Source organism: Cinclus cinclus, chromosome 8, assembly GCF_963662255.1.
Source record: "Cinclus cinclus chromosome 8, bCinCin1.1, whole genome shotgun sequence".
NCBI lineage: Eukaryota > Metazoa > Chordata > Aves > Passeriformes > Cinclidae > Cinclus > Cinclus cinclus.
Genome location: NC_085053.1, coordinates 30,778,669 through 30,789,230, shown reverse-complemented (window position 1 = coordinate 30,789,230; position 10,562 = coordinate 30,778,669).

The window sequence follows — 10,562 nt, the reverse complement described above, 5'->3', positions numbered from 1 at the left end:
CTGTAAACTTCAAATGCTGGTATTTCTAGAAAGTGAGCTATTTAATGTAAGTTTAAATACCAGCCAAGAAAGGGAGCTGCTTTTCATAGCTTGGGAAGTCATGTGCATTCTCAATATAAATATAATAAACCATTTCATACCTTTGTATGCCAGGAAAGGGTTAGATAATGTAGAAAACTGTGACATTAGCCCTCTATGCTCTGTTGATACTTGAAACTGTGACACCATTGTCTATGGTTTTGCCAAAAACTAGACGTGAGCTGTCTTCTGCCTGCAAAACAGCCCTTACACTCCCTGCCTGAAATCGAGGGCTGTTCCCAGTGCTCTTTGCAGACTCAGTTTGGTGATTTTCCTGCCTTCACACCCGGGACTCTTTCCTAGAGCCAGCCCAGAAGGGTGTCCAGCCCATGGCATGTCAGAGGGGAGCTGTAGTTGCCATCCTGGCCAGGATGGAGGGGTCCTGGCTGGGACCCAGGGGGCTGTGCCTGGCCACTGCAGGGGCTGGGAGCAGCAGATTCCCACCAGCTGTGGAGTGTCTGTGTGTGCACCCAGTGCAAGAAAAGCTGATGCTCTGTGTTCATGGATGTGTTGAGAACTAGATTTGGGTAAGGAAATGAGACTTTAGGCTAAACAAAACATTGATTTAATATTAGTAAGGAATACGGGCCTCCGACTGCATTCCAAATTACTATTTTTTCTACATTGGACAGCAGGAATTTGTATTTTTTTCACTCTTTGCCTCATTTAAAAATTACTTGTAAGCAGTCTTTTGACTTGGTAAGGAAAAAAGACAGTAAATGGTCCCCTTTGTAATGTTGTTAAGTGGGGGGTGGGGGGGGAATATCAATGTAGTTTAACACATTATGGAGGTAATTAAATAAGAACTGGTTAGAAAAACTTTAGGCCAATCTCTGCTGTTTGCAGATGTTTATTCCCCTAAATACAGATGCCAAATCTCTTCAGATTCTAAAGTCACTTGTTTCTCAGTTTCTAGTACTAGAGGAAACTCCTCACAAATACTGTCTAAAATTCTTACTTTTGGCCTTCATTACCATATTTAGATCCTGAAATGCATTGATCATACCTTTGTGCAGGACTAGAAATAAATGACCCTGGGTCAAGTTCTGTTTATACAGTGGACTGCTCTTGCAGAATTACCTCCTTGACTTAATAACTTCCTTTTGGATGACATTTCTGCCAGAAAGAAGACAAATTGGCTAAGGTCAGCATGCAGATCAACTCAGAGTGCAGGAGGAAATTGCAGCGGATCAGCCAAATTGTGCTGGGCAGCACGACTTGGGCACGGCCCCACAGCCCAGGGCTCCGCAGCAAGGTGTGCTGCACTGGGCCAGTTCCAGCCTTTCTGCAGTCCAAGGAACTCAGGTGCAGCAGTGGCTGTGAATTAGATCAGCACAGGGATCCTTTTGGAGCTGTGCTGGGTGTGCAGTGGTGTCTCAGGTGCGTGTGCCAAACACAGTGTTGCAGCTGCACCCGAAGTGCTTGTGGGTCTCTGCAGATGTCACACGGGGGAGATTTTCCTGCATGCCCCTCTCACCCATTCCTGAAACCTTCTTGGAAATTGTTGTCTTACAAGTAGCTGGGAGCTGAAAGCTTGCAGCTGAGCCTGTTCTCATCATCCACAACGGCAGGGGGGAGGATGCTGAATTTGCTTCCTGATGAGTGACATTGAGGCACAGGACTGAAGGACTGGATGCAGATCCCATAATCCCACTCTTGATGAGCACCTTGCTGCTGCTCTTTGTAGATCTGTAAGTTGTAATAGAACACATTATGTTAAATAGAACACGTTATATTATGCAGAACATATTATGTATTTGTTATATATTTAACATTCCTTATTTTACTAATACACGTGAAGCCAAACAAATCTGAGCTGGTGAGGAACAATTCTGTTGAATTCGGTGGCTTTTTATTGTATGGAATTGAAGGTAAGAGAAGAGTGGAAGATGCAGGCACTGGTCAGAGTGGCACCAAAATCTTTGCAGAGCCTTTTCAGAGATGCTTGAGAAGTTGAGCTGCGCCTCGGCTCCCTGCCCATCTCACAACATGCCCTGTTCCCTGGGGCAGGGGCACTGTGGGCCACTCTTGCAGCGCTGGTACTGCACCCCCAAAGCCCATGCACAGAGGGGAAAAGCCAACAGAAAAACTGCAAAACGTTTAAATGGTGGTGTTACATTTTCCCTTTGCAAATCCTTCTATTTCTTCTGCGTTCTACAACAGAAGAAATGTAAAAGCCTCCTTTCAATTAAGCTCTTTAGCCTTTGAAGTTATTTTGGATTTTTTTTCACACTGGTGATGTAATTTATGTAAATAATCATCTATCTATGAAAGGAGTGTGTCTGTCAAAAGCTGAAATAAAAAACATCCGTCATTTTGAAGTGATTAACATTCTCCAGATGTTTAAATCATCAGATTTCAGGAGTTTCCCTTTGTTGTGATAATGATATAGTATCCAGAACAAGAATGTTTACTTTTTTGTAGGGGTCAAACATAGATTTTTCACAATCCTATTAAAGCAAGCAGTTTATTGTAATTGTATGTGCAGATGAAAGCATATGCAGTTATTATTATTTCCCTTAATTGTAAACTGCTGCTGGTAATTTTACTGTAAAGCTGAAACAAAAGGAACGTACTTGAAAGGACCACCACTGCCCACTTATGTAGTCAATTGATAGATGTCAAGTTTGTACCAAGATGGTTATCCCTCTCCCCGGAGCCCTGGTGACGGGCTACCACCCTGCAGAGCAGCCTCTGCTCTGGGGCTGCTGGGGCAGCAGCAGATGCAGCTGATAATGGTAAGTGACAGCTCCGAGCCACGGCACTCCAGCGGGCTCAGCTCCAGGCTGCAGGGAGGAGGTGGGACACACCTTCCTTCCTTCCTTCCTTCCTTCCTTCCTTCCTTCCTGGAATCCTTCCTTCCTGGAATCCTTCCTTCCTTCCTGGAATCCTTCCTTCCTTCCTTCCTTCCTGGAATCCTTCCTTCCTGGAATCCTTCCTTCCTTCCTGGAATCCTTCATTCCTGGAATCCTTCCTTCCTGGAATCCTTCCTTCCTTCCTGGAATCCTTCCTTCCTGGAATCCTTCCTGGAATCCTTCCTTCCTTCCTTCCTTCCTTCCTTCCTTCCTGGAATCCTTCCTGGAATCCTTCCTGGAATCCTGGAATCCTTCCTTCCTTCCTTCCTTCCTGGAATCCTTCCTGGAATCCTTCCTGGAATCCTTCCTGGAATCCTGGAATCCTTCCTTCCTTCCTTCCTTCCTGGAATCCTTCCTTCCTTCCTGGAATCCTTCCTTCCTTCCTTCCTGGAATCCTTCCTTCCTGGAATCCTTCCTTCCTGGAATCCTTCCTGGAATCCTTCCTGGAATCCTTCCTTCCTGGAATCCTTCCTTCCTGGAATCCTTCCTGGAATCCTTCCTTCCTGGAATCCTTCCTTCCTTCCTGGAATCCTTCCTTCCTTCCTTCCTTCCTTCCTGGAATCCTTCCTTCCTGGAATCCTTCCTGGAATCCTTCCTTCCTGGAATCCTTCCTTCCTGGAATCCTTCCTGGAATCCTTCCTTCCTTCCTTCCTTCCTTCCTGGAATCCTTCCTTCCTGGAATCCTTCCTGGAATCCTTCCTGGAATCCTTCCTTCCTTCCTGGAATCCTTCCTTCCTGGAATCCTTCCTGGAATCATTCCTTCCTGGAATCCTTCCTGGAATCCTTCCTGGAATCCTTCCTGGAATCCTTCCTTCCTTCCTGGAATCCTTCCTGGAATCCTTCCTGGAATCCTTCCTTCCTTCCTTCCTTCCTTCCTTCCTTCCTTCCTTCCTGGAATCCTTCCTGGAATCCTTCCTGGAATCCTTCCTGGAATCCTTCCTGGAATCCTGGAATCCTTCCTTCCTTCCTTCCTTCCTGGAATCCTTCCTTCCTTCCTTCCTGGAATCCTTCCTTCCTTCCTTCCTGGAATCCTTCCTTCCTGGAATCCTTCCTTCCTGGAATCCTTCCTTCCTTCCTTCCTGGAATCCTTCCTTCCTGGAATCCTTCCTGGAATCCTTCCTTCCTGGAATCCTTCCTTCCTTCCTGGAATCCTTCCTTCCTTCCTGGAATCCTTCCTTCCTTCCTGGAATCCTTCCTTCCTGGAATCCTTCCTTCCTGGAATCCTTCCTGGAATCCTTCCTGGAATCCTTCCTTCCTGGAATCCTTCCTTCCTGGAATCCTTCCTTCCTGGAATCCTTCCTGGAATCCTTCCTTCCTGGAATCCTTCCTGGAATCCTTCCTTCCTGGAATCCTTCCTTCCTTCCTTCCTTCCTTCCTTCCTGGAATCCTTCCTTCCTTCCTGGAATCCTTCCTTCCTTCCTGGAATCCTTCCTTCCTGGAATCCTTCCTTCCTTCCTTCCTTCCTGGAATCCTTCCTTCCTTCCTTCCTGGAATCCTTCCTTCCTGGAATCCTTCCTTCCTTCCTTCCTGGAATCCTTCCTTCCTGGAATCCTTCCTTCCTTCCTTCCTGGAATCCTTCCTTCCTGGAATCCTTCCTTCCTGGAATCCTTCCTGGAATCCTTCCTTCCTGGAATCCTTCCTGGAATCCTTCCTGGAATCCTTCCTGGAATCCTTCCTGGAATCCTGGAATCCTTCCTGGAATCCTTCCTGGAATCCTGGAATCCTTCCTTCCTGGAATCCTTCCTGGAATCCTTCCTGGAATCCTGGAATCCTTCCTTCCTTCCTTCCTTCCTGGAATCCTTCCTGGAATCCTGGAATCCTTCCTTCCTTCCTTCCTTCCTGGAATCCTTCCTTCCTTCCTGGAATCCTTCCTTCCTTCCTTCCTGGAATCCTTCCTTCCTTCCTTCCTTCCTTCCTTCCTGGAATCCTTCCTTCCTTCCTTCCTTCCTGGAATCCTTCCTTCCTGGAATCCTTCCTTCCTGGAATCCTTCCTGGAATCCTTCCTTCCTGGAATCCTTCCTTCCTTCCTGGAATCCTTCCTGGAATCCTTCCTTCCTGGAATCCTTCCTTCCTGGAATCCTTCCTGGAATCCTTCCTTCCTTCCTTCCTTCCTTCCTTCCTGGAATCCTTCCTTCCTGGAATCCTTCCTGGAATCCTTCCTTCCTTCCTTCCTTCCTTCCTTCCTTCCTTCCTTCCTGGAATCCTTCCTGGAATCCTTCCTGGAATCCTTCCTTCCTTCCTGGAATCCTTCCTTCCTGGAATCCTTCCTGGAATCATTCCTTCCTGGAATCCTTCCTGGAATCCTTCCTGGAATCCTTCCTGGAATCCTTCCTTCCTTCCTGGAATCCTTCCTTCCTGGAATCCTTCCTGGAATCCTTCCTGGAATCCTGGAATCCTTCCTTCCTTCCTTCCTTCCTGGAATCCTTCCTTCCTTCCTTCCTGGAATCCTTCCTTCCTTCCTTCCTTCCTTCCTTCCTGGAATCCTTCCTTCCTGGAATCCTTCCTGGAATCCTTCCTTCCTGGAATCCTTCCTTCCTGGAATCCTTCCTGGAATCCTTCCTTCCTGGAATCCTTCCTTCCTTCCTGGAATCCTTCCTGGAATCCTTCCTTCCTGGAATCCTTCCTTCCTGGAATCCTTCCTTCCTTCCTTCCTTCCTTCCTTCCTTCCTTCCTTCCTGGAATCCTTCCTTCCTGGAATCCTTCCTGGAATCCTTCCTTCCTTCCTTCCTTCCTTCCTTCCTTCCTTCCTTCCTGGAATCCTTCCTGGAATCCTTCCTGGAATCCTTCCTTCCTTCCTGGAATCCTTCCTTCCTGGAATCCTTCCTGGAATCATTCCTTCCTGGAATCCTTCCTGGAATCCTTCCTGGAATCCTTCCTGGAATCCTTCCTTCCTTCCTGGAATCCTTCCTTCCTGGAATCCTTCCTGGAATCCTTCCTGGAATCCTGGAATCCTTCCTTCCTTCCTTCCTTCCTGGAATCCTTCCTTCCTTCCTTCCTGGAATCCTTCCTTCCTTCCTTCCTTCCTTCCTTCCTGGAATCCTTCCTTCCTGGAATCCTTCCTGGAATCCTTCCTTCCTGGAATCCTTCCTTCCTGGAATCCTTCCTTCCTGGAATCCTTCCTGGAATCCTTCCTGGAATCCTTCCTTCCTTCCTTCCTTCCTTCCTTCCTTCCTTCCTTCCTTCCTGGAATCCTTCCTTCCTGGAATCCTTCCTTCCTTCCTGGAATCCTTCCTGGAATCCTTCCTTCCTTCCTGCTGCTGGACCTCGACGCTGACCAAGAGAATTTTGCCTGTCCTGAGCCGGCCAGCCCACTGTGGTGACTGAACCACAGCAGCTTGGTGTAAGGAAAAGGAGGGGTATAATCTTGGAAAAGGGGTGCATGTGAAAAACGGACCGTTTCCTTTTGCTCCCATAGTCCTCGCAGAGCCGCCCCCAGCAATTCATAAAACTGGCCACCACACAAGACATGTGGATCTGACAGGTGACCCCTGGCAAACTCCTCAGAACTGACAAAATACAACTGGAGAGACCTCTGAGTGGGCTGATGGGTAACAGCAACTGGCCAGTCTTTTGCAGTATTTAACAGACCCTCTCCTGAAATATAAATTAAGAAAAAAAACAAAAATCCCTGGAACAATACTAAATAGTTGTTCCACACAAAAAAATCACAGCATCTACCACAAGATCTCAACTGAGCTGAAATTTTAACTAAGGATTGTTCAAAATATAACGTTTTCAGCTGAATGAAGGTTCTTGTCACATGAGCAGATACACCCTGGGGGAATGTTGCTTAGACAGGGCAAGCTGGCCCTGTGAGCATTGCTGCTATCTGCCTCCAGTTTCCCCTCAGGGATGGTTTTGGCACCCATCCCCTCTCTGGCACCAAACAGGTTGTTCTTAGAAAGAGGCACAACCCTTTGGAGCACTTTCTTTTGTGTCCCACCCAGATGAGCTGGTGGCCTGGCTGATGTAATGAACTAGACCCTCCAAACTGACACTTTGGAAAACATGTCTGAGGAACAGGTAAGTTACAGACATACACTAAATACCTGTTCTGCTGCATTTGCACTTTCCAGCACCAGGAAATATTAGTTTTTAAAATTTTTCTGTTCTCTATTTTTGCTCACAGTCAACAGCACTAGCCTTGTAATGCAGCATCACAAGACACTATATCACATCATGACATGACATGATATGACATGACATGACATGACATGACATGACATCACATCACATCACATCACATCACATCACATCACATCACAAGGTGTATGTTACATCAATTTACATGGCATTACATGGCATTACATGGCATTACATGGCACAGCCTGGCCCCTATGCTCCCAGGGCCTATTATACCACTGTAGTTGGGGTTTTGGTGCATTTCCATTAACCATGGAAGTGTGTTTTGTTGGGTCAGCTCATACAGAGTTCCTCCCTGCAAGTTCACTGTGAGGCAAAACTCAGTTACTTCAGAGCAGTAGCAATTACAGGAACGAGGTCGATGCCTGTTGTGCTGCTGTGTTCCTTCCTGCAGTTGTGCTGATGTGCTCCTGAGCCCAAAGTGCTGCTGGGTTCTGTGGCTGGACTACAGCAGGGTGGCCCTGGTGTGCCTCTGCTGCCTTTTCTGCACCAGGTATGGGCTGGGGGCCAGGGTGAGCCCCGGGCTCTGCCAGGCACCTGCCCCCTCAGCTGTGTTTCACACCTCTGGAGACAGCTTGGGAGGAGCTCTAAAATACCATAAGCCAGAAAAAGAGATAATTTCTGGAAATAAATGGTATAAATACAAGATCTTGGCAAAACACTGAGTTTCAGACAAATTAAATTCAACCCTAGCATCCAAACACCCATTAGTGCTTCTGGCTTACTTCAGTCCTTGAACAAATTACTTCTACCCTAATTTTTGTGTAAGTGCGGATCTGATATGTACATGGAGACAGATGACAACCAGCCAGCTTCAGCTGCCTTCTTTCAACTTCATACTTGGAACTAAAGTTTGCATAATATTTTCACAGACACCAATCCCCCATCCCCCAAAAGAAAAAGAAAAAAAAAAAAGGAGAAAAAGCATGAGGAAGGCAATGGGAGGATAAAAGACAAACACAAAATGCAGTTCACTTAAAAATATCTCTGCTTGATGGAGGCTAAAAGGTGGCAGCTGTGCCAAAGTTGTGGACCCTAAATCACTGAGCAAAAAAGAGCAGGGAAGACTCTGATTGCTCCCAGTACTGTGGTGAATGTGTGCTCTCAGCCACAAATCAAGCAAGCTTAAAAAAAAAAAAACCGAAAAAAAAAAGACTCAATCAAGGCAATAATGGCCTCCACTTCACAATCAGACAAGTGCTTCTACTTCAGAAATCCTACCATTTATGGCTGATTGCTAACCCTGGCCTCATTTCTAATCTAAAGGGCGAGTAATAATTTGGAAAAGGAATTATAACAACTTCCCAACCATTTGGTAAATCATCATTACTTTAAAGGAGTGTTGGGGAGCTGTTGCTGTTTGTCAGATTTTTTTCCTGCTACTGCTCTCCTACTTCTACCAGCCCTTTTCTCCATGATCTCATATTGGAAAGGAAGGGATGTACAGTGGAAATGTGTAAGAAAAGTCTGGAGTGATCCTCTGACAGTGGGACTCTGACATGTAGAAGTTTACAGAGAGGTGAAAGGCTCTTCCTTTTGCTACTTTTGGTGCCCAGACATCCTTGAAGGGATCAGTGGTGCCCTGAGCATTGTTCACAGCCCAGAGGCTCCTCCCTGAGTTCCCTGGGGTGGAAAACTTCTGCATTAGGAGCTCCCCAAAGGGAAGGATGAGGACCACCTATGCAGGTGGATGGGTGATGCTGGGGTGCTGGTGCAGCAAGAGCCAGCTGCCCACCTGACAAATCAACAGAGCCACCCTGGCCCTTGGCTCCCCTGGTCAGGGGCTGTCCCAGTCCTGCCTGCTCTGTCTGGAGTAGGCAGAGAGACATTAACCATCTAACCCATAGCTTATCCTGATGGGAAGTACCAGGCCTGGAACCCTGGTTCCTGAGCTGCATTTATTGCATGTTTCCTGGTTCAAGCAGGCAGAAATGCATCTGTAAATATTTCAGTATTTAGGTGAATATTTTTTCCAACATCTTCTGCAAGTCTGCTGTGATTTTCACATGTACATCAGGGTTGGTGTTAGAGGTTATTTCAGCCACAGCAATTCTGTGATTCTAGGGTTTCCTAGGGAGAAAATATCAAAACAGAGGATTTGGACAATGTTCCTTCTGGCCATCACCTGTGAGGGCCACAGCTGCCCTGGACAGAACTAGTGCTGCTGCTCCCAGTGACAGAGTTTTTAAAAACAGGTAAAACTTGACACAGAAAAAAGAAACGGGGGACGTGTTCCGAGGGAGACCTGTGCACAGCTTCACTTGGGTTATCTATTCTGATCCTGTGGAAATTATGATGGTGTTTTGATAATAGCAGACATTTGTGATCAAAATACCTCTTATTTCAATGATTCAAGGACAAAATGGGATGCCATTGTCTCCCTGGATGAATGTGAGATGTTTTATGAAAGGTACGATTAGTGTGTTTGGAGAATGACGAAATTCCCTTCCTATCTTGGGAGATAACTGCAGCACTGGCTGTGCAGCACTGAATCCCTTATTCCTGGTTTGTGCTCTGAAGGGATCTGTGTCACAGTTATTTATCTCTGTATTTTAAATATGATTTGAAAAGAGACAGATTCAAAAATTTTCAATGACCCAGTGAAATCTGAACTACTTACAGCAAGACAAGAAGTATAATGGTTCAATCAAAATAGCAACTTGGAATGTGTTTTATTAAACAGAGTTCATTTAATACTACCCCAGAGTGCTGTGGATGTGAAAACACATTCTTGAATTTGAACTTTCATATCTAGGTAAGAGGAATGAAGAGAAAATAGTAATTTTCAATATTGCACATTTTGGGCCAGATTCTGATCCCATAAAGAACTACCCACAGCATTTCTGCGTGTTTTCCAAAACTGGCATGTCCCTGGATCTGTATGTCACTAGGAGGTGAATATGTTACAGGAGAAACAAGTAGACCATACACAAAGCTCTAAGTAAAATCCTGGTAGATTTAATTTTCCCTTCACTCTCTCTGCAGTACTTTCAAGGTGTTTCAAGTGAGAGAAAACAAAACAAGGCTCAGGCAGAGTGCAATTGAAGAAAGCTCTGAAATAATGCACTAAGGGATGCACAATAACAAAAAAAAAGTGGATTATACGCATAAACTCCGAGTGCATTTCCCTTGTAAATATTCCTTGATTTTTGCTGGCAATGTTGTGCAAAAATATTTAAATGAGCAAATTATAGAAAAGCAGTGGTGCCCCTGTAGCATGGATGCGGAATCTGTCGGGGACGAGCAGTTGGGAAGCGATGGGACCTTTTACATCTCCATTAGCGGAGAATTGCTGACCATCCCGAGGAAAACAGGTTTTTCCCTGCCAGCGGTGCGGTACTTTGGGAGCTTAAATGGCTCCTGCTACCAGCCGGAGTGTGAGCGGGGAGAGCACGAGAGCTGATTTCTCTCGGCACGGACGCCGGGGATTTCTCCCCGCACCGGGACCGGCGGGGGCTCGGCGCTCGCTCGGTGCTCGCTCGGTTC